Source organism: Passer domesticus, chromosome 7, assembly GCF_036417665.1.
Source record: "Passer domesticus isolate bPasDom1 chromosome 7, bPasDom1.hap1, whole genome shotgun sequence".
NCBI lineage: Eukaryota > Metazoa > Chordata > Aves > Passeriformes > Passeridae > Passer > Passer domesticus.
Window position 1 is genome coordinate 48,934,910 of NC_087480.1, and position 24,949 is coordinate 48,959,858.

At 36.6% G+C, this 24,949-nt stretch overlaps 1 long non-coding RNA gene across 2 annotated transcripts in view; it reads left to right on the forward strand.

Annotated features, from left to right (window-relative positions):
* The window catches only part of LOC135305149 (uncharacterized), a 333,233-nt gene that overhangs the window by 93,501 nt on the left and 214,783 nt on the right, over window positions 1–24,949 (forward strand). For both annotated transcript variants that reach the window (XR_010366425.1, XR_010366426.1), the window contains exon 2: window positions 19,507–19,654. This is a non-coding gene — a long non-coding RNA (uncharacterized LOC135305149). The remainder of the gene's footprint in view (window positions 1–19,506; window positions 19,655–24,949) is intronic.

Here is a 24,949-nt window from a genome sequence, read left to right on the forward strand (position 1 = left end):
TCAAGCTCTTACTGGGCTGTTTTGGTTTTAACTTCTGTTAAAACAGTGACAGTGATAATTACAGTAATAAGGATTCTGAGTATTTAATTTATGATTTATCCATTCCCATGTTGTAATTCTGATTGACACATACCCATAGGTATAGTGTAAGGTCAAGGTGCTCCACAGAGTTTGAATGGTGAATGGCTGAAAGGATGGCTCTTTAAAAGAAAAGGGAGATTTGGAATAGGGATGCTTCATGATTGCATGGGAAACAGAAAATTAGCATTAAGAAGCTTATCAGATGACTCTTGTTCAAGACAGAAAGTTTTGTTCTGTGATCTGCTGTCTGATTCTCTTGGGAGTGCACTGGGAGCAACAGGTCTGAAATGTGTGTCATCAGAGAGTGTTTACCCTGAAGACTGTGTTTTGCTGAATAACATCTCCTTGTAAAACAAAGAAATTTATCTTCCTCAAACAGTTCATAAACTTTCTAGTTGTGACCTCAGAATATACTTAAGCATTACAGTGGAGCAGATATCAATTTATATTTTGGAGTAGATATCAATGTATATTTTTCAAAGTTGTTGGCAGAGCAAAGAGTCTAATACTGCTGTTGTACAGAGGAAAAGGGCAGCTACTGTTCTACCCCATACAAGGCTGTTCTTTTGCTACTCCTCATTAATGAATGTGTCATGATCCAGATTTTAGTATGTTTGGATATTTTGGTGTTTTTTTCTGACTAGCTTATAGGTCATATGGATTTAGGATGGCAAGAGATCTTACCAAATAACAAATCTACTTCAAAGAAGCCTTGTAGCATTAAGGCTGTAGTTAGTTTTCATGTAGGGGTACTGTATCTGCAGCAATCCTCATTCACATCTGTCAGCACCCATAGTACACTGGTGTTTGGGCTCTGGGTGAGTGTGTATAAACCACTAGCTCACCTTTGTCTTCAGAGACATTATTTCTGGGATCCCTGTTTCAGGGAGGAGTCAGTGTAGAGAGCAGAATTTTGCCCTAGAGTAATAGCACTGCAACTGTTTGGAAAGAAACTTTTAGAATGACTTCTGCTAACATTCAATTCTTCTGTTGTTTGTTCTTGTGCTGGAGATGTTCTGTGAATTTGTTTAATAAATGTGGCAAGGCTATAAGTAAAACTGGCAGTGGAAATGCTGGCCCAGTGCTATGAGCTGCAGACCATTTATATCCTATCAAGACCCTTGAATTGGCTCTATGCCCAGGAATAGCAAGGAGTCTTCCTGCTCATGGCTGCATCTTGCTTTTAAAAGAGGATTATATGTAAACTGACAGCACAGCATAAATGTTCCCTAAGTTAATTTTCATTGTGAATCAACTCTGTGCCTTAAAGCGTCCAGCTGTGATTTGTCTAGTTCTAGAAGTGGAGAATCCACCATCACTGGTGGAAGACTGCTACCTTATTTTCTTTTACCTGGCAGTTGACATCAGTAATTTATTTTGAATTAGGATTTACCTCTCAGCTTCCAGCTGGGGATTGTGTTGTACCTCTGCCTACTCAACAGAAGTAGGAAGAGATATCGTGTAATTATTTGTTCCTAGGTTTATTACCCTATGTTTGACAATGTTGAAATTAATATAATTTGTGCCTTGTTCACTACAGTGATCTGAGCACTTCTCTTCATTACCAACTTGTGCCAAAACCCTCTTTGCTTGTCAGCTTGATAGAAAAGAGTCTATATTTTCCTACAGGGACTGATAAAAATGCTAAATAATTCTAATACGACCAAAATTTGGTCTCTGTAGGAGTTCAGAGGACATCTACAATGGACTGTCCACTTGCAGTTGTATTTTGAGTTCTGTCAGTTAATAAATTTAGAATATTCCACTGATCTTTTATAAATCTTTATTTAAAGTGACACACAAGCAGCTCTAATATGACCCATGCCTGTGTCTGAAATCATATTAACTCACTCGATCAGGTTGTACCAAAACTTTCAAAGTTAGAAGTACTCCATTATTTCTAATAATTTTCTTTATGTAGTTCCCTGAATTTCATGAGCTACCAGCAACAAAAAAAGCTTTTCTTCAGTTCTTGGATCAGAGTTTTCTATTTTTGCTGATCTGAAAAGAAATCTTAGTGTGGTAGCTTCTCAGTATTACTTCCTTAAATCACTTCTAGTTGGTAGTATATTTTCTTGACAGTATTGAATCATATTGGAATTCTCCCAAATTCAGAATGAAACTAGTTTGTGAGCCTTTCAGTGCTGTTTGTTTTTTAATGGCCTTTCCACTATATTAATCTATTACTGTACTAATACTGCTCTTAGAATGCATTTTGTTGCTAATGTACTTTGAAAAATCCTTATTGTCCTTAATTGTGTCAGCCATTGATTTCTCATTGACAATAGCCTCAAGCATTCTAGCAATCTCCTGACTCTTAATTTATATTAATTGCTATCAATGTTCCCTTTTTTACTTTAATTATTTATTTTTACACATGCTTTTACTTTCCTGTAAGTCTTTTTCCACTAATGTTGATTAATTTGTCCTTGATTATGGATTTTGTGGCATCTAATGCAATATTTTTAACTCTTAGCAGTTATCATAGAAATGATTTAATGGAGCTTCATACTTAAAAAATGGTTTCAACCACACTATATTCCACAGTCATGTGAATTTCAATCTCTACGTCATTTTTACTTATTGTATTCAACTTGTGGTCAATGTGATGGTGTGTATTATAGAATAAAAAGGAAGAAATTTAGAATGAGCAGCCAGTATATAATTTTCTTAAAGGTCTATAGATCAGTATTTTCATATGACTGTAGGTTAATATTTAGCAGTTTTCAGAAAGCCATTATTATGTCAAGTGGTTTGAACTTCTGTCTTTCAGCTTATCATACTCAAATATGTAAATGGCTCTTTTGTCCAAACATTGAACCAAATATGAATTTAAACCCTCCTGATGCAGACAAGTTTACATTCTTTGAAGAGATAGGCAGTCGCAAAGAAATACTAGTGTGTGTTTTTGTGAAGGTTATTAAAAAATATATTTTCTTTCTTCAATTATGAAATTTTGATAGAAATTTAGAAGTATCCGCCTTCTTCTCTTCAAGAAGTATGGTCTGGTGGGTTTTTTAATGAAAAGGCTCTCACTTCCTGGTAACACCTCAGACCCTTGAAACCTCCAAGCTAGATCTTAACTGTGATGGACTGTTGGCTAAATCCAGCACTGAGAGCACTCTGTACAGCTATGCAGCTGCATTAAATGGTACTAAAATAAAAAGTAATACAAAACAAAGTGATTTCTCAATGTAAGCAGCATAACTCTATTGGAGTTTGAGGAGGTAACCATGCATGTGTCAGGGATGTATGGATTAGTGCTGAGCTCTGTGATGCTGCAGCTAAACTGATGGTTTTGATGAGCATGTAAATAACTAAAACAAGTAATTGTTACTTGAATGTGGTAAAAGCAACACATGCCGTGAATTTCAACAAATATGCTGAAGATTGTAATCTTTTAGCCATAAGAATTGACATGTTCTAATTGGTGACTGTGGTGGAAAGAGCCTGTTTGTCTTCTCTTGATCTCTGTGTGCCCTTCCCATGGTCAAAGACACTTAATAAAATGTATCCACCTGAACCAAACAAAAAGGAAACACATAGTTAGGCAGAAGGAAAAGTTGGTGTTTGCAGATTTAGAAGAAGATAATTAATCAAAAGCCATTAAGAATTCTGCCACAAAATGTTGTGCCTACTTATGTAAATAATTCCTTTCATTGAAGGTGGAGTTGGCTGAAACTAACCTCTACTGCAGTAAGGACAGATCAGTTTGCCAAAGGCAGTGATAGAGACAGAGCCAGATTCAGCTGTTTCTTAAAATGGTTGTGGCTCCAGGAGTGAATTTGCATCAGTGTACAAGTATTTAAATAACTTAACAGGCTTAGGATAGATGATAGAATCATAGAATTGTTTGGGTTGAAAGAGACCTGAATGATCATCTTGTTCCAGCACCCTGCCATGGGCAGGGCTACCCTCCACTAGAGGTTGTTTGAAGTTCCATGCAACCTGGCCTTGAACACTTCCAAAGATGGACATCCACAGCTTCTGGTCCCTTTTGTTCATCACTACCAATATTAAATATCCATAAGTATAATATTTTATTAATACCAAGGTCACTGCTTATTTTACCTTAAAAAGGTAACATAGAACTGTTGAGAGGTGTTTGCCCTGATGTTGTCTAAATACTGATTTGTAGAGAATATGTTTATATCAGAAAATTAAAAGGTGTTTCTGCATCTATCATTTTGTTTTGATATTAATTAAAAAAATAATTTTTTGTTCTCAATGAAGCACTACAGATAATTTTTTAGTTAAGAGGAGGTAAGGAGCACACGCATTTGAGAACAATTATTAAAGAAGATGCATTTGAGTGAATGAAGTACTCTTCCCTCCCTGAAAGCTATTCATTATGTTAGTTCTATGTTATTTCTATACTAAAGTTCCACTACCTTAACAACCAGTAACTCAGCAGGAGGTCTTAGTAGGTGGAGGCCTCTTGCAGCTGACCTCCAGCTGCAGTGGCAGAACATCACTGATGGCCCACGGACTGCAATTAGAGTTCCGTAAAACGAGAAGGTAGAGTGGGACAGAACGTGTTAACAGTAAAATGCTGTATCTCTAAGTAGTAAGTCTGGATGCTACAGGAGTGTCACTCATTCAGGAACAAATAAAGTGTTATGTTGAAGAATAAATTTATATATAGAATCCCTAAAGCTTAAGGAGGGGTGAAGGTTAGCAAGGTGATAGAAAAACAAGAGCACGCAAATCTGCACAGCTTTTAAAATAAATTTATTTTCCCTCCCCTTCCCCTTTTTTCCATTCATCCTTTCCCAAGTCTGCCTTTAGAGAAAAATATAGAAGAATTTAAACACAGGGATCTAATATAAGAACCCTTTCATGCAAAGAAACAGTGTTTCTGTCTTTACATTGTTTTTGTTAGTGTCTGGCTACTTTTCTGTTTTCTGATCAGCGACTGGCACTGCAACCAGTAAACCAGTTACTTTTAAGAGCAGCAGTGGTCTGGAGGTCCTGAATTATTGATTTTTTGCTTGTATATTCTAATTGCTCTGTCAATCAGTGGGCTGAAATGCAAGATGAAAGCCAATAAGCAAAAGGACTGAACTAACACAGATATAAAAAAAGTAATTCAGATGATTCTGATGAATACAGAAAACACCAAAACCCTTAAGAAACTAGAAATATGGTAACATTTCTAGAAGAACAAGACAAACTTTGTTCTTCTTAATCCAACTTTTGTTACCATTATTGAATCTGCTGCTTACAGGATTCTTATGCAAAGCTGCCAAATCCTACATGGCAACAATATGTGAGTGGGCTAAAAACATATCTTGGGGTGAGGTGGTGGGGTGCAATGTCAGGCTAGATTCCATACAAAGAAATTATGTGACTTTTACTCTAGCATCTCCCTTCACCACTAGCTTTCCTTCCAGTGGATCATTACCCAAGTTGGGTTACTGCAAGGTATTTCTTCTTCTGTTGTATCATCTTCTCCTTTCACAGGTAACAAGATACACTGGTAAGGATATCTACTACGTATGGATTACATTAATGCACACCAAAATTAATTCCTACTGTTACAAAATGAAATTAAAAAAACTATGACTATTATTAATTAGGTTCTTGAGAAACTGTGATGTAAAAGCTTAATATCTCATTTCACTGATAACAGTTAAACTATATTACCTGTTCATCTTGCTACACAGCACAATTTAGTATACGGATACCCAAGTTAATTTGAAACAAGGCAGGCTGGATACCATAAGTGGTCTGTCTGTGACAGCACTCAGCTTAGCATAGTCTAATTGAATTTTCTAAGAAATAGAATACATTAGCTTATATGGAACTTAGTGTCATGTTTAGATTACTTTTGATGTGCAAGCTAATTCCCACAGATATCCATGACTGGGTCAGGTGTCCTTGAGTTGCATTCTGTGTGTAGCCCAGTTGGTCAATCTCATTTCTGCAGGGCTCGAATGTAGATGACAACTGCTCAGGGAAAACAGAGGTGAAACACTGACAATGTTTGGAATTAGGTAATTTCTACTCTTTTCTCTTAGTCAGTAATCCTGAACTTGGTTAAAAGCTGTTTGCAGAGCATATGGCATTTGCCTTTGTTATTTGTTAATGAGAATCCCCACTTGATGTGCTTAAGGGCATTCTTCAACAAATTCCCAATTCGTTTTTAAGAACTGGTGAAAAACAGCAGGAAATCATCACTGGGAGGGTCTTGAGCTAGTTGTTGATGCAGGCAGAGAAGCTGCCTTAAGGGTACAAGTGACAGTTGCTATCACTTAACATTATGACCAGTAGTAATATTTATACTTAGCATTATAAATGCAGGGACAGTCAAGAAACTTGCTTTTGACTGTGTGCTGATCACAGACTAAGAGAAAATCTTTTCCCCAAGTGTACTGACTGCTTCTTTGGAGTCTCTTTCTCCTTTTAGGCAGTCAACCCTCTTCTCCAGGGTACAGGTGGGGTCTAGGATACACTGGATGATGGAAGAATTCAGAGAGAACCAGTTGTGGAAAACAAACCCTGAGAGGTTTTTTTGAATCAAATCTCCTCCTGGCATATGTGTCACTGATTTGGCCTGATACCTACTGAGCCATTCAGAAATTTATTAATAAAGGTTTGTTAACAGGACCTTAGCTGAACCTCTGCTGTGTCAGGGCATTTGGCTGGAAATTGCTCCCCTCCCAAAAAACCCAAACCAAACGAAACAGCTACAGGCTTCTGGGGAGCTCTGCTTCTGTCACAGTGAGTTGGGGCTATTTTATTGCAACTCAGTTCTGGTTCCAGCTCTGACTTGATTCAGCTTGGGCAGACACTGTAACTTCTGAACAAATCTTGTGGCAAGGAGACAGTGGTTGAGCTACATATAAAAAAAAGGGTTTGCAGTCTGACATGGATGTACATATATGGAGTGTCTGTGTTAATTTAAGCAGAGATTTCAAGATTTTATGGACACATTTCCTAAATTTGCGAAATGAGAATATCAATTAATTATCTAAGATTTTTAATAATAGATTGTAACTCCTTTATGAAGCAAAGAAACTAATACAAACAGAATTCTCATACCCACATTTCCTTGCTTTTTAATGCAACTATTTTTCATTACTTACTTAAAATTTGTAGAGAGAATTGGTATACCTGAATTTGACGAGGCCAGGAGTGTTTGAGTTCAGTCCACTACTACAGAGAGATGGAGAAGTACAGGTTACTTGTTCACACTGCTAAAAACTTATTTTTTCTTTTTTTTTTTTTTTTTTAAATTTTTTATTCCATTATTTTCTAATGACAGTTGAAATTGTCACTGTACTGTTAAAACAGAACTCAGTACTGAAGATTGGATGGTTTGCCAGGAGCATAGCTATTTTCATTGTGTTAAAATAATTTTAACCTCAAAAATACAGAGGCGGCATCTCAGTTGCTTCAATGCCTTCACTTTGAGTCTCCGGATGAGTAAGATAAACACGTCAGGAGATGGAGAATCACAGTTAAATCTAGTATGTGATAAATATTGTTTTTCACCAACTTCTCTGTGGTCACAGAAGGTACAGCATAGTTTGTGGACTTATACTGTTACATACACAACTGCTTCTAAATCTCTTACAGTAAAGCTTAGCATCTGTTTTGTGATTTGATGAATGGCTTTGATCTGTTATTTTAATTGCTTCCTAGTAAGACACTAATGACCTTTTTTATTCCAATAAACACTGTTTTGCTTAGTTGTAAATTAAATTTAACTAAACTCTTGGAGCTTTATTACTTGTTTCTCTTTGATGAGTCATCAGGCAATGTGTTAACTCCATATGCAATGGCTTCTGGAATAATTCGGCTGAATTAGCCAAAAAATCCTGACAATATACTGAATAAATAGTATAAAATATGGATAAACTTCATTTTTGCATAATTACCAGTTAGGTAACTGTGGTCTAGTTATGAATAAAGCAGACATATCTATTATCTCATTTATTCATTCCCTATAGTCAGTGTGAACATTTCTTATGAACTTGAAGTTTAGCAAAGAGGTAATTCAAAAGCTTTCCTATTATCTTTGTTTTACTGCATCCCAAGTAGAAAACAGATAAAAGATCTTTACTATATTGACTCTGTTTCTGACAAAACAGATTCTAAACAGCTGAACTTTTGGGTACCATTTGCTGTGATCGTGTTCTGTGGGCAGAGGTTCTCTCAGGGTTGTCACGGAAGAGAGATTCTTAAGGCACTTTGCATACTGACTTAAGAAGCATATAATGAAAGCCAGGTCTGCATTGTCAGCGCATAGTACTGTCATTTTGCTGAAAGTTCCTATGAAATCATTAAGGATCCTCTAGGGAAGGAGATACACAGATTTTAGTGTTTAGTATGTTTTGTTCCATCTCATATTAATAATCCTCCCAGATACCCTGGGTAGGGTACTGTTTGATGGGAAGTTCAAGCAGATTCAAGTCTGGGCTGCATGTGGCAAGTTGTACATTTCTGCCTTTTCTCTAGTGCCATTCATAGCTTTGACTGGTAAGTTATCTGAATACTAATTATTCCAACAAACAAGAGATGCTCAGTTATACTAACTCATTGCATAACCTGATATGCACAAATACAGGATTGTCTGTCTGGCAGTGATCCAGAGTTAGATCAATTTAAATTGATCCTCAAACCACACCCTTAGATCCTGAAAGGCTGAAAGTAATGTGAGCTACTCAGGGAGAAGGTCTGTGATTTGAGATTTCAAGCTATAATAGGTCTCTTGAAAGAGTGTATTAACAGAGTTTGTTCCCCTTGAGGTAAAAGTGCTGACTGCAGTTTTGCTTAAAGAAGATAAATCAGAGGTTCCAAAGGCTTTAGGAACAGCTTAGAAATGCAGTTTGTCCAGGAACTGTTTCAAAGGTTTGTTTTTGGCCTATCAGCTTCTCATGGCATGAAGCAGGATCCCTAGCAGTGTGTCGGGGAGCAGAAAACCTAATCTACTTACAAAGAAAAATGGAGTGAGCCACAAGACTACTAAAGATGTTGCATGAACAGGCATGAATTTAACCTCTGTTTTCCTTGGTGATATTGGGAAAAAAAATTGATCTTGTGCAGTAACTTTAGATTTGCCTGCTATGGCTGCTTTTTATAGTAAATTCTGTGTGAAACTGCTCAATTTTGCCATTTGCATTAGTCTCAGGGAGAGCAATTTTTTCAGGAGATTAACTGCTGTTGCAGTATTTCTCCAACAGGACTGTCTGTATTGTAGCTTGTTTACTTTAAAATGTTCTTCTTATAAGTCCTGGTAGCAGTTTGAGCTCTTGAGTCTTTGAGTGTTCATATACCTTATTGCTTCCATAAAATTATAGGAACTCATTTTATTGAAGATAAAAAGGTCAACATTTTTCCTTCCAAAATGAGTCATATTTATCCTTCTGTTGGTCTTTTGATGCAGGATATGTACACAATGTCCTAATGTTTCTCTGCATTTGTTTGAAAATACTCATAGAGGACCATGAAAATTGTCAGTCTCAATTCAGCTGAATTCTCATCTTATTTTTCAGCTGTATTGGCCAAACAACCTAAACTACATATCTCTGTAGTAACAGAAACAAAACCAACCAACCAACCAAGCCTAAAAAAAGAAAAAAAAAAAAAAAGTCTTTTCCTCTGAGCTGGTTATTTTGGGATTTCATAGGGATTTTCCTGTGGGCTGAAAAGTGAGTGGTCTGGTTTTCTCTGGGACTCACAGGTCCATGATGTCAGTGACTTCTTCAGCATATGTCATTAGGAACCCCAGGAAGTCATTCACAGGGCAAATTTGTGAATCAGTGTACTCCAGAGAGCTCCAGTGTTTCTTTTGCCAAGCAGGAAAATAGGTTAATGCTGCAGTGTTGCAGAAGGCAACAGTGTGAGGTGTTGCCTGAGAAGGAGGTGTTGAGAATTCAAGAGTAGGCAGGCTAGGAAATGAAAACAATGCTAATATTGCTTCAGGGAGAAAATAAGAAGGAAGAACAAATCTGTAAAAGCTGAAGCGAGAAAACATTCAGTTGGTTCAGCAGCAAAGGAGAATATATGCCTGTAATAGACATTCTGATTACATTAGAATTTAGGGGAAGTAGGTTTTATTATGTCAAAAAGGGAGGCTTAAAGGAAAACATGGCTAAATACTTCAGCTATAATGGTCTGTTTCAAGATCTCTCCCAGGTTGTAATGATGAGCAGGAAGAGTAAAGTCTTGAAGCACAGTAGAGATCTATTAGTGTTGCAGTTTAATATTGCACAGCTGGTAAAGTTTAAAGAAGAAGTTACTTGGTGACACTATGAATCCATTTTAATTAAAAAGAAATTTTATCTTCTTCTTTTTTCTGTTTTTCAGATATACTATCCCTTTGCCTATTGTTACTATTATTGCCAATGAATTATAGTTGACATGATGCTTTCTTAAATATTCTGGCTGTAACTAGTCTGTGTATTTTATGTTGATGGCAGACATTAAATATTTCTGCAGCATTTTTTTCCACCTTACTGCTAATTTTGAGATTTCTCTGTTTTTAATTTATTAATTAATTTGTAGATCTTATTTCAGCCATAGATTGCATTCAGGCTTAGCATCTGATCTCTCTTGCCTCAGTCTTGCTCAGTTTTTTTGCTTTATTTTGGATTATTCCCTATCATAAAGTAGGTGCAGAGGCCACACTGCTCCTCCTGCAGCCCAGCCCAGGCTGTTCCTGAGCTGCTTGAGGGACCTGGGCAAGGAGCACCAGGGGCTCTCAGGCCTGGCAGCCAGGATCTGTCCCACCACCCTGGGGACAGCCCAAAGCCCACCAGCAGTTCATGGTGAGGTGGCAGGTCTGGAGGCAAGGTGGGAAGCCGTTCTGCAGGCCAGGGCCAGGACTGAGTCTCAGCTGGGCAGCCAGGGTTGGGCACAGCCCCATGATTGTGAGGCAGGTCCATGGAGACGAGACAGCCCCGAGGTCAAGGTGGGGTGCCAGTGCACAGGTAAGGAGCAACAGGCTCCATGGACAGGCAGGGGCAGCTCTGCAGCTGAGTCACAACAGGGTCCCTGTCCATGGGCAGCAGCGGTGGGGGAGGCTCAGGGCAGCTGGTCAGGGCCACGAAGGGCCCTGAGTGCAAAGGGCAGCTCGACAGATGCCCGGCAGCCACTGGTTCAGGGAGGGGTCTCTCCTCAGCCCATGTGGGAAGCAGGACAGTTTTGGTGGCATTATTCAGGTGAGCTGAAGAGAGAACAGCACCAAAGTAGAGCAAACAGATTAATTAGTTCCCCTCTGCTTATTCTTAAGTAGATGGGAAACATGCTGGCAAATAAAAATAATGAATGTGATGAAAAGTTGGCACATATGGATGCACAGAGAGGAATGGTTTGGGGAATTTTTTTCCAGACTTTGAAAAAAATTAATCATGTCTTTGTTTAGAAAATCAGGCTCTGTGCCCCTCATTCCCACCTCTAATACTCTAGCCTTAATTATTTTCTGTAACAAGTACTACTTTCTGTCCTGCTATGAATTACATGAATTTCTTTTCTAAGCCCACATATTTACTTAATGTTTGAGGAATGGGAAACTGAAATGGCTTTGATCACATATTGCTCAAATGACAAAAGGATTTAAGAAACCCCTCCAGCTCAAAACTTTTTAATGAACATTTATTTTTGAAATTTTTTCTTCTAATTTGTCATCTTTTGCTATGAATATATTTAGCTATTTTGTAAGTAAAATAAGGTGGTGCTTTTCCTTAGTACTAGGCTACAAGGGGTTTTACTGCCTTGTTTTTCCTCTTACCTTGATGTTACTGAAGAGGATTACAAGGCATATCACCTTCCCTCCCACCTTTTCGTCCAAAATATCAGCAGTGAACAGAGAACCCAGATTATGGTGGTTGGACTTCTCAGAAGATGCATTATGTTATTTCTTTAAATGTCAGTGATGGGTTTTCCTCTATTTATCAATTAAACTTTATCTTTTGTAGGAACATTTCCTTTCTTGTTACTCTCAGTGCCTTTTTTTTCTATGCACATTGCTTTCTCTGAAAGAGAAGTTAATTCTTTGCTAAATTGCTGTTTTACAGAAGCACATTAAAGAAGTATTTTTAAAAAGAGTGGTGAAAATTGATAGCTGTTGAAAAGTTTCTATTGAAAACCTTTAATTTTCTTGGGGTTACCATGTTGATGATTAATGGACTTTTCTGACCATTTGGCCTTTGGAAGAGGAGCCTTTTTGCAAGCTGCAAATTGAACACTCTAATGTTATTATGGCTCTCAGGTGCCTTCATGATGTTCTTAATAGTCTCAGAGAAGGTCTCTAAATAGATGGTTGTGTAGGTGGATGTACTGCACAGATTGTATTCTAGACATGGGATAAGTCATGGTAAAATGACATCAAAATGAAAGCTGCATTCCCTGTATTTTTCTTGTCCTATTTTTGTCCTGTGTACAAGGTAGTATTTATCTGAAGCTCTTAAATCCATCTAGCCATGAATTTCTCTTGCAGGATAAGGGGAAGTGTCTCAAGAACAGAGCTGAGTCAAGTTAGTTTCAGTACTGTACTACATAAGAAAAATTCTGGCATTGTCCTTCTGGACCACTACATGTTATATATCACCTTTTCCTTGAGTTACCCTCTGGTTAATTGGTCAATTGTGAAAGCAGCTCTACTGTAATGACACAGTGCTAAGGAATTGTGTGATTTTAAAGGAAAGGGTTACTGATACTTTGTGCCTTTTGGCATCTACAATGCTCTGATGACCAGAGCACTGGTGGGAACAGTAAAGGTATGAACATTCTAAATGGGCCAAGAAAACAAAAAAAATCTATGTTCTAGGAATAGAGACTTTTTAGTTGTTATTTTTATTAAATGTAAGAGATGAAAGACAGGGATCTGGATTATAGAGTTACAGAGGAATAATGTTAACTATGTTTAAAGACAGTGTTGATCAGTTGTCAAATGAAGTCCTCATTGCTTGGTATGGATCTTATTACATGATGGTTGTTACATTAGCATGGTACTGATTCCTCAAGAAGAACAAAAGAACTACAGAAACCACCAAAAATCTGGTTTTGTTTGTCTTCCTTAGCCAGCCCCTCTGACTCTCCAAAAAGACAGCTGAACTGATTTTTCTCTAATTAAAATATAAATCCCTTTTGGAAAGGGCTTGTTTTCTACATTTTTGCCAAGAAGATATTATTATAATGGAGTTCTAATTGTGTATCTCTGGAAACAGGACTATATAATAAGGTTGCTGCCAGTATGCTTGCCACAGAGTAGCCACTGTGATGCTGTGATAGCTGCTGTACCATCCAGTCTGCTTTCCCCTCTCCCAGTTCCCCTTGAAACTGGCAGAAAAAAACAGAAACAACCCTTCATTGCATTCTGCTTTAGGGCTGACTGTATTAAGGAAACTGCCTTATGCAAAGCCCCGAGACTCTGCAGACCTATTGGACTATAGCATGGAATATTGTTTAAAAAAATGAGTTTGCCATGTCTGGATACTGAGCTAATCAATCCAGTGTGGCTGTTTCATGTGCTTAAGCCCATTACAACTTGGTTTGACCTCTTTCATCTTTGTTGAGGATATAGGATATATTAATGTAACCAGCTGCATTGTTTTCTCCTAATATCAACAACAGAGAGAAAAAAGAAAGAAAAAGGTTCTCTTGTTTTCTACTTAGATAGTTCTAGTATTGCAAACAAATGTGAAACAGGCTTTTACAATAATAATATTTTCCCAAATGCCCTGTTAATTTTTAGTAAACCAAAACAGAATGTGTTATTGTTTATTAAGACATTGTGACCCATATGGATTCCAGATGATAAAAATTTCAATAAAATGCTGTAATTAGATGCAACTTTCAGTTCATGTATTTATATGTAGCTGAGGAAGAGAATGGCTATTTAAGTTGTGTCAGCAATTGAATTTTCCTTAAACTGATGATGGTTCTTTTCACTTGAATCCTACTTTTAGCTTGAAACTACCCAAGGAATCTTGAGCCATTTGGGAATAACTTTAATGCAAGAGTGTTGTAGGCACATTGATCTAATTGTATGTTGTAACCTACATATTCTGGCTTTGAATAAGGATTTACAGGCTTTATAGGTTACAGCTTCTGGGAGAATTGTATGTATAAGGTGGCCCCTAATACCCATTTTGTACTGGTCACACCATAATCTGTTGACGACTTTGACCTTAATAACTGTGTTATTCTGGTAAAGTGTGTATGAAAAATCCATGCAGCATTCTGCTAACCAGCACCTCAATAAATGTCTCCTCTTACTATATTTGCTATGTTACATCACGCTGTTGTAGGGTTGAGCTTTTTCCCAATAATTGTAATTCCCAGATACTGTGAAAGGGATTTGAGTGTTTATGTCTTGGGTGAGAATGTCTCACATCTGTAACTGAAGCTTGAATATGGATTTTCATCCAGCAGTATAGTGTAATAATAACATAATCTGTATTCTGTGATTTGTACTAACTGTCTGAAACAATCAAAGATTCTTAACATCATGAAACAGTTGCATCTTGGGGGCAAAACAGGAGCTGAAGAAATGTCTTCTTTTTCCTTGACAATATTAAGTTGCTAATATTTGTGATATTTTTGAATTCACATATATTACAGGAAGATTATTCCTGAATTTACGTGTCTGCCCAGTAATTGCAAATAAATAGGTAACTTTCAGTGTAACAAATATTTCAGTGTAATAAATAGGTAACTAGTGGAAGAGTATGCATTTAAACTGAACTATATGGTCTCTGGAATGTACATCATCTGATGATCTTTCATTGTAACTGATAAATAACAATGCTCTTTTGGACAGTACACATCTGAAGATGTTATGCTAAGAAAAATTATTTGTTTTTACAGTGGCAGTTTGGGCAAATTTAACACCGGATCTTATTATGAGCCCTACAAACTTTCAAATATCAGCTAATGTTGTTAAAGACCTCAGCTGCATGCTGGAAGTGCCACATTTCATTAACTCTGTGCTCTGTACAAACCTTTCCTAACAATTTTGTAATATCTTAGCTTTCTCTTTTTTTTTATTTTAGTGCAGTGATAATTTGAGTAATTTTGAAATTGATGACTCAGTTGTAAGATACCACACTGCGCTCATTCTTCGCTGTTTTTCTCTTTTATGTCACCAAGGCCAGTGACACGAAAGCATTCTAATATCTAATATTATGTTATTTGCTGTCTTGACTACATAGCCAAAGAATAATTGTATAGTCAATATCTAGCTTGAATTTATCATGAACTTATTTGCCATTTATATTGCAGTATTGTATCTTGGGTATTATTTCTTGCTGTCTGATATTCATAAATGACATATTTCACATTAATTCCAGAAATTAACTATATTTTCCTCTGCACCTTTCTTTAGCCGTTCTTTCCTCTAGTCCTTTAAAACATCTGAGAGAGCTATCTGATGTCACATAGCTGAATTTGGTGAAAATATAACTGAAACTCTAAAAGGCAAAAGTCTCTTGAAAGTAGGTCACCCTTTGGGTAAACGAAACTTTCCTAAGAAATGAAACCCTTGTAATGAAGAAAATAATTTTTACTGAATTCTTTGTGTCAAAAAAAGATCCAGCATGACTGAGGTGTTGTACATAAGTGACAATCAGCTATGCTATGTCAGTCATGAACTATGCTGATTTCTTGTAATGCCAATCCACTATTATTTATTATTTATTAACTAGCAGTTAATAATTTTGCCTGTTAAATTTTAGTAGGTATTTTATCCTTCTCTACCATTGTGTCTCAGTTTGTTTAGCTGTGACACAACCTGTTGTGTCTTACTCTGTACAGGCACAGACTCCTATTCTGCAACAAGGGTATTGTGTAGGCTGCTTACAAAAGAATTAATAAAATTAGCATGTAAACTTGAGCAAGATATGGATTGTGCATGTTGACAATGTGACAAGATTAGGCTTGACATGTTTTGGTTGCATCAGAAACCATTTCATGCTGGATTTCCAAGCTGGACATTTTACAGCAAGATCTGAAATGCACAGGCCTGCCTTTCTTTGCACCATTTTATTCTCCATTTGCTGAGGTAATTTTCACTTCCAGCACAGGCATTAGAAAGGAAAGTAAATAAAGTTTTTCTCAAGGAAGCTAGAGCAGCTAATCACTCATTTTCCAAGCTAGATCCTCCTGCTGCTCCCCTGCATTTGCTGTATTGGTGAAGTTACTGAGTTAGCTGAGTGGGCTACGTCACTACCCACTGATCTGTCAGAGAAGTGACTGTGCCAAAAGGAAGAGAAAATAATTTTCAGATGATTGTCATGGCCTTATGCAGTGGAGCTTACATATGGCAAGGGGCAGGAGGAAAAGGTAGGCATGGCAGATTGACCCATTGGGAACCCATACACTGACTGACTTCAACATCTGGTGAAATTGCAGTGCTACTGTGCAGTATTTCTAGCCATTGAATAACATATTTTGTACTAATTTTCTTAGCAAACATATTTTGCATAAATATAAATGGTGTAACCTTCTGTATCTCTTTATTTCCTCTCTATTTAAATGAGACTAGAATTTTAAAATGACTCCGGCTTTAACACTCCTCATTTTTTCTTTTGATTTTACCCTAAATTCTTCAGAATGGAATTTCAAAATTAAGTTATTGTTACAGGTTATTTGATTGCATATCATATTTCTGATATTTAGTTTAAATAAACAACTAATCTGCATACAACAGAAACTTAGGGCACGGACAGAAGTGTTGCTATTTTCTTATCTGTGCCTAAAGAAATTTTATAAAAAACTTCTCTTTCAGTGAAGAAAAACTACTTTTTCTGCTTTATTTACAAAAGTAGGACACAGAGGAGGAAGTGATTATTATGTGCTCAAAAGCAAATGTGAAACAAATGCACTGTCAAAATGAGCAATGTGTACCAGGTACTGAAGGAAAGACCTAGTGGACTCCCAAATGAAGGAATTTTATTAATGTGACTGTGCCCAAGAACCACAAAACCAATAGGTGTTTGTGTTTCTCACCTGGTAATTAAAAATAAAAAATGAGAGTTCATGGCTGGCTCTACTTTATTTCCAGGCTTGATGACTAATTTCACATGGCTTTGCTTTGGTTTAACCAGTAAAACCATCTGACTATGCTTATGGACAGGTTTTCCTATATTTAAGTTGGGCAGTGAGAATGGTGGAATAAGCTTACAGTGGGACAAAGCACAAGCTGTGTTTGCATCTTAGTGCTACAACTGCTGATGAAATACATGATGGCTAAAAGACTGACAAATTGAGAAAGCAGCAGGATGAGGACAATCACCTGGAATCCTTTGTATAATTTTCTATTGCAATACTCTAGAACAAATGTGCATTACTCCCAACTGATGCTGTTTCTAGCTAGGAGCAAGGTGAGAGAATAGAGAATGGTGGTCTGAAAACTGGGGCTTCTGGTGGAGGAGGTTGTTATTGCAGGTGAACACCTGATTGTGAGCCCCTAGATCAGAGTTGTGATAAGGAGGCTTGTGTCATCCACAAAAATACCAGCTGGAAATACAGAAGTTTTTTAATCTCTGTAAAATGGCAGTAGAAGAGTACTTTATACTGTTTTGAAATCACTTACTTAAGAAATGCATAAAGGTAAAAGATGATACAGAACTACCAAGATTATACCAATAGCGAACAAAATGTCTGAGACAGGAGCTGTAGCAAACCTAATGTGTATAATCTTTTAAAAAATAAATTTAGAAGGCACTCACTGTGCAGGAAAAGTAGAATATTGTAAAGGTGCAGTTAGAATGATGGACTGGCAGCTGAAATGAGACAAATGTTAAATGGCACTTACTCTACCGTGAAACAACTTACTAAGTGGAATGGTATCTCTGTGTGCTTTACGTGTTCAAATCATGATCATATGCTTTCTTGGGAAAATGTTGAACCAAACATAAATTATTCTGCTCTATATAAAAATTGCTGGACAAAAGCAAAATGCCTTTCATAATAATACAATTCAAAGTGGTGTGATAGAAAACAAATACTCCTCCTGGATGTTTACTCTGTGACTTTCAGATCCCGGATCACACTCCTTGGTCCTGCTCATACACAGCTATTTTCACCACTGCAAAGTGGAATGAATTGACTATTCTTATTTCCTCTCTGAGTAATCTGTAGAGCCTTCCTAAAAGTGGCCAGCTGATGCATTAACTGCGGGGCAGAGTTGACATCTTGCTGATGGATCCCAGTCCCAAAGACACATGGAAATTAAATTTAGTTAAATTTCACCTGTTGTCCTACAATGTAGGGTGAGAATGTTTAGAAACAGTAACCTTTATTGGACAGGAAGAGGGTTATCTTTTTCTGTCTGACAAGGGTAGATGGGTAGTGTTTCCAGAAGAGGGCACAAAACTAAAGATATCCTTTGCATCTGTGTTATTTGGTCAGTTGTGTATGGATCTGTTTCTCAAGATGAGATGACTTTTTACTTGCTTGTCACTTTTATTTGTTGTAGTTAATTTTGTATTTCTGAAAGCCATAGATTCTCAAAAGATGTGCTAATACACCTTAGAAATAGATATTTATAACAATATTAATAATAAATACTGATAATATATCATCTATACACACAAGTTATATGTGGGGAAAAAGAGTATTACAGAGAAAATACTTCATTTTTTAATTCAAGCAAATCAACATTGAAAAGTCCAGTATTATTTCCAGTGGAAGTTCCTTGAGTGTTTTCAAGAATCCTACCAGGGGTTGGAAAAGTCACTTAGAGATTTAATAAAAGGAATATTTGCAAAAAATGCATAAAAAGAATAAATTATTTTCTTCTGAATTTACACTTTGACTTGTTTAATACTTGTGAGTTTCAGGCATAAAATAAAAATAAAGTTCCCTTTCATCCCGCGTACTTCCAATAGCATGAGAGTTTTGCTTCTAAAAATTTGTCATTTGCAAGCTTTTAAATTTGTAACTAATATTGTTATATGACTAAACTTTTTGTCATGAGGAGAATCCACAGTTTGAGATGGATATGAATTGCTTAAAAGACAATCTTTCTACTGTTACAGGAGTGTAACTTGATTTTACATTTTACACATAAGACCATGATAATTTAAATAGAGAAAAGAAAATTAATAAGTAATGTTCTGAATTTTTGCTCTACGGATGTTTTAAAATTCAGTGGATGTGTTTACAGTTACAAATTAATGCTCTATTTATAAAATCTTTAGCTAGATTTTGACAAAACAGATGGAGTCTGAAAAGCCAATTTTGTGTTTTAAGATGAATGGGACATAGAGTTATCCGGTTAAGTAGCATGGCTATAAGTGAAGGAGCTATTATTTTTCATTGTATTATTGCTTGTAGAGCCTAAGAACTTGTACAAACCTCTTGGAACTCTTTCCAGGCTTTTGTTTGGTTTCAGAATTCAAGTGCCTGCAAAATCCCCTGCAAACTCAAGTTGTTTCAACTTGTGGTTTTATTTTGTTTCTTATTGCTTTTCAGAGAATTACAAAAATACAGCCCTCAACTACTCAGCACAGAGGAATTTTGTACTAAAGGGATGAACACATCCAGGATCAATAAATGAACCACACCCAGGCAAAATTACCTTTGGGATCAGGGTATCTCCCTGTTGCATGCAGCTTTGGAGGTAACTTGTTATTTGAAAATTTCAACTGAAATTTAGAGTTCTATGTATCCCTCTTTGATCGTTACTGGCTACCATATGACATCACCCTGTTAGTGTGTGGTGGTTTTTTTTGTTTTGTTTTGTTTGGTGTTTTTTTTTTTTTTGTTGTTGTTTGTTTTTTGTGGTGTTTTTTTGTTGTTGTTGTTGTTTTTCTGTTGTGTCATACTTGATAGTAATTTGTGATATGCAGCCCACGTTTTGTTGTCCCTGAATTTCCTATGTTGTTAAAACTTTGATATGTAAAACTTTCAGTAAGTTTACCATGAAAGTATTTTGCAAGTTTAAAAGTATTCCCCAATTATGGAAATGGGGTGCATGTTACTGCTTGCACTACACATAGCAGTTGATTTGCTTTATTTGGTTGTACTAATTCAATGTCAAAGGTTTGCTATTTTCTATTTAAATTATTTCAAGAAGTTTTGGTTGTTATTCCGTGTCATTAAGTTAGTATAAAATAGTAGACAAGATGGCATCAGCAAGATACTTTGGATATTTGATGCCTACATCGTTGCACTTGCTATCAGCTTCCTCTACCAAGCTGTGCTACTAATTACTGAGAGTGTGATTATAAATTTCAGCTTTATATTAGATTTAAATGTAGGGACTAAGAGCTTCATGGAAGCATTTTTTACGTTCTGCACAATGTTTTCCATTATATATTGTGTGAAAATTTGTAATCTTTATTCTTGTCAATATAATACTTTTTGGGGTTTTTTGACTGAGCCACCTTAAAACAATACATTTTTTTGAATTTGATACAGCAATCGAGTCATCTCTGAAGATTGTTTCCCACACAAACATTGTTTTCCTCTTTGTTCATAGATTTACCATACACAGTCACTGTCTCCATCTTAAAGTGTATTAGGACGTGAAAGTGATTGCATAACACTGTATTTTCAATTAAACTATAAGTTTTTGAGACTGCATAACCTGGTTGACTTCACTTTTTCAATGGCCATGCAGTGAAAAGTAGCATGCACTATGAGCAGTTAAACTATTCTCCCAATTCTTACATCTGGCTTACTGGTTTGCCAAATAGTTTTCCACTGTTGGGCAGTGGAAGCTCCACTGGAGTGTGGTCAGAGAGTGCTCCAAGTTAGTCACATGGATTAGAGACTGCCATGACTTCAGGAGAATAGGTTTTCTGACTGTAATGCACTTTCGGTATTGGTTTGTAGAGATTTGTTTGCCATGAATTTTCAGGTTAAAAATGTACACGTGTGCCTAAGAAAACAGGTGGCGAGGAGAACAGTATAGTGTTATGGAAGGATACAATCAGATTAACTTTATTTTTAAAGGAAAGCTTGTCAGGTTGCAAGCTTGTTTTTCTCCTTTGGTATCTCCTTATACTGCAGGGCTTAGGCTCAGGTAATGTGCTTAGCAACCAGACATATCTGTGAAACCTTTGCAGCTGCCAGACTTTGTTTTTTCTACAATTATCCATCTCCTTTATATTTTGAATCTCTTGATTTCTTTCCTGTGGCATAACTGTACCATGTAAATGACACCTGGGCAGATTTGAAATCCAGTCTTCTGTTTTTCATTCACATTGATTATGGCTGGCTGTGGAGGAGCCTTTCATTGCTGTCATGAGCAATGACAGTCAGAAGTGACTTGTGTGCTTAGAACTTCACAGTTAGCCATTTACCAAAGTTATTTGAAAGCTCTAGTGGAGTTAGAGCTAATTGAGAATAAAGTTGCAGATTTCTTGGGAAACAATTATCTGATCACTTCTGTACCAAAACAGAATTCCATAACAATTACTGAAGTGACTGTTACACTGTGTGGTTCATGAATGTTGGTGGTCTCTCACAAGCTTAATGCTGATGAGGTGTTGCTATGTTATAAGTGCTAATTCAAAGAAAATAATTTGTGTTTGTGATGCTGCATTTGTTCACATGAATTCTTTAAAAAGTATCATGGAAGAAGAGGAAAATTGAGGGGGAAGCAAAGGAGCACAAAAAAGTCCTTTGTAAATGGTAAATAGTATGCCAAAAATTGAGAATACTTTTGAACATAAGAATTGAAACAGTCAATAATTTAATGCACTCCTAATACTGGATGAGTTTTCTGTATTCATCTTCCAAATAGATAATGTCTGTGAAGTTTTTCTTCTCCATATTTTGTGATTCTTCCAAGGGTGTTTGTGAAGTACTCCTTCAAGACAAGTGATCTCCCTTATTGGATTCATTAAGAGATCCTCTAAAATGGGACATTCTGGACTTTTGAAAAGTGATTATGGAAGAAAGAGGAAGTATTAGAATTTGTTAGAGAAAAGCCTGTTTTTCATAAATTCTGGATAGGGCAATTTTGGCCCAGCTCAGTTGTTTATTAATTGTTATCTTTGTTAATGATGCAGATAATTTTTTTTCATTCAATTTTTTGTTCCAGTAGAACTCATTATGAAAAATAACACAAGTACCAATGGCTAATCAAAGACATCTGCTCTAGCACAACAGATAGTGTGTCCTCACTCATGTGTGCCCACACACACTCATGCCCTGTGTAGGGCATGTGGTGGAGAGATATTTGGCCCTCAAGCAGTGAATTCTACCTGTGGATGCAGACAAATATCTGGAAAACAAACTTTGTGTAGAAGTACAAGATGTAGTGTGTCTCCTGTCCTTTTGTTGTTTCTTTTCATCCTGTTCTAAAGCTGCGGATATATTGTTTCCTGACTTTCTGCCAGAACCCAGCATAAAGTCTCTGGCTACAAAGTGTGAGAGATTAAAAAGAGAATGACTTTTGAATGAGGAGGCTGCTTTAAATTATTCAGAGATCCTCCCTCTTCCTCTGTTCCTTTTCTTGATGTTTTGGATCAGCAGCACATTTCTAGCTGTAAACGTCTTCAGAAAATATGTTTTAAAGGAACAACTTTAGTGTGTAAGAGTCTTGAAACTAAAGCATAGAGAAGTAATTTTTGCTTCATTGCATGCAGTATAATAGAAAAGTGTCACTTTCATTTGGAAATATGAGGGATCACTAAATATACAAGTTCTGCATAATCTCTTAAAATCCTTGTAAAGAAAAAAAAACCTTTTTGAGGAACAAACATGGGAATGGGATTTACCACAGTAAATGGTTTAACTTCCAGCTTTTGGCATCAGGGTTCATTTGCTGATCCTTTTGTCAGTGAAAAAATATGGTTTTTCAAGAGCTCTCTAGGAAGAGAATACTCCCTGAGGGTGCTCAGGCATTTTGAAGAAAATAAAAACTGAGTTAAATCTTCACAAAAAACTTGAACTGGACCCAAACTTAACATTTCTTGAAGTTTGAAAAGTTTGGAATGCTTCCTTCCCCCCCCACCCCTTATTACTTTTCATTTTCATGCTCCTCTGTGTTTCCAGGATCTGTCCAAGATGTGAGCTATGTGTTGCTGGAGCTCTGTACCAATGAGGGGCAATATTTGTGTAGTATATTTTGGCCTGCTTACAAGGAAAAAATTCTCACAAAACTTAAGAGGGAACTTGTTCTTGTCAAAATACTGCACAAGGTTTTGCAAAAGTAGAAATCTTCAGGTATTATTTCAGCAATAATAGCAATTGTTTATAATTTAAGAAAATTATTTACAACAATTTTCCTTCCTTTCCTGTGTCAGCTCTAATGTGGTTAACATAATAACCTTATGCTAAGATTATTTGTATATTTAGCATTTATGTATAGAACTGCAGTGGACTATACCAAGAAATTGAGGTTTAAAGCAAAACAGGATGAGAAAAAAGACCATACTTTAGAAAAAAAAGTTACTTTCTTAAGCCTTTTACATTTGGTCATTCCTAATACTTGTCTAAATTGAAAGTTAAGAATTCTGCATAGTTGACTGAGATGTCTAAGTGCTGTTCTTGTAGCCTTAAATGAACTAAGAATCTGCCAACACACTCTCCACTTGCCTCTTGCACATTTTTCTCAGTATGTATTCTGCCAGTTTCTGAATGCAATAAAATCTTCAACATGTCAGACACTGAGTGTAAACCTAAATAGCTCTGGCTTGCAGATATCAAACCAGTGAACTAAGCTCTTGAGAAATTCACCCTGTAAAACTTGACTTGCTACTGGAGGTTTTTTCCTTCTGAGATTCAGTGAAATGAATCACTAAGGACTTGTACAGTTATGTTGCGATGATAAATTGCTGTTTTAATGAAAGATAATAATAAAAAAGGGTTTCTTTCTCAAATATAAATAATTTTGGAGTCATGGCTTCCTCAGGGACCGGCAATCTTCACAGCCAGAACATACATTTACTTTCTGACAGCCTGTCTGACTTATCTTGATGGTAGCTACCCTGAAATTGCTGTGGGCCTTTGGAAAAATTAACTTGTTTTGTTTTATTTGTTTAAAAATATTATTTCAAAGATCTGGCTAATTTTCTTTCCATTATGCATGGAGGTGTTTAATAACATCATGTTTTTTACTTATCTGTAATATACCTCCTGAAATTGTTGTTCCTTTGGTATGGAGATATATGTCCCAAAGGCATGAATTTAACTTAAGAAAAAAGATGGAAATTAGGGGTGGGAGATAACCTTTTAGGTGACTTACTTTGATTTGGTACCATTACATTGTTGCAGAGAGCAGGTGAGGATTTGGGGGAGGGGAGTGTTCATTGTGTTCTCTCTTTATGCCTGACTAATTGATTTTACTTCTACAGAATTTTTCCTTTTCTGATGAAGCTTGCTTGGGCCATCCTGTACAGACAATTTGTATCTTTGCATTTTTGATGCATAGTACTTGCACCAGGTCTGCAAAAATAAAGGCATGGATGTATGCTCATTTTGTTTATTTATGGGTTCTGATGCTTTTCTCTGGGTGAGATTGAGCCTATAAAAGTTTTTCTTTTGCAGCATTGTTTGCTTAGGTGTAGATATAGAATGGCAGCCCATGAAATCCATCAGGCAAAAGCCATTCTTGTGAATGAACTTCCACTTTGAACATCTAGAAAAGTGATGTGGAAGGACAGCCCCAAAACCACTGCCTGGTCCTCAGTGCTAGAAATGTTGAGCTCATTTATCTTAGAGATGAACAATTTAGAATTTACCTAAAGTGGATCTACCCTCTCTACAGGCACTTCTTCCAGATAACAATCTTCCCAGATTAGCTGTTAATCAGAGTTCTCCCTGGCTGTGTATACAGCCAGATTCTGGGCTTTCACAAGTCTGCAGAGCTCTCTGAAAGAGTAAGTGCTATGTTGGTTTAGATGAGCTGACAATTTTGCCTGCAGCATCAAAATCACTTTTCCCAAGCCATTGCCATTAACCA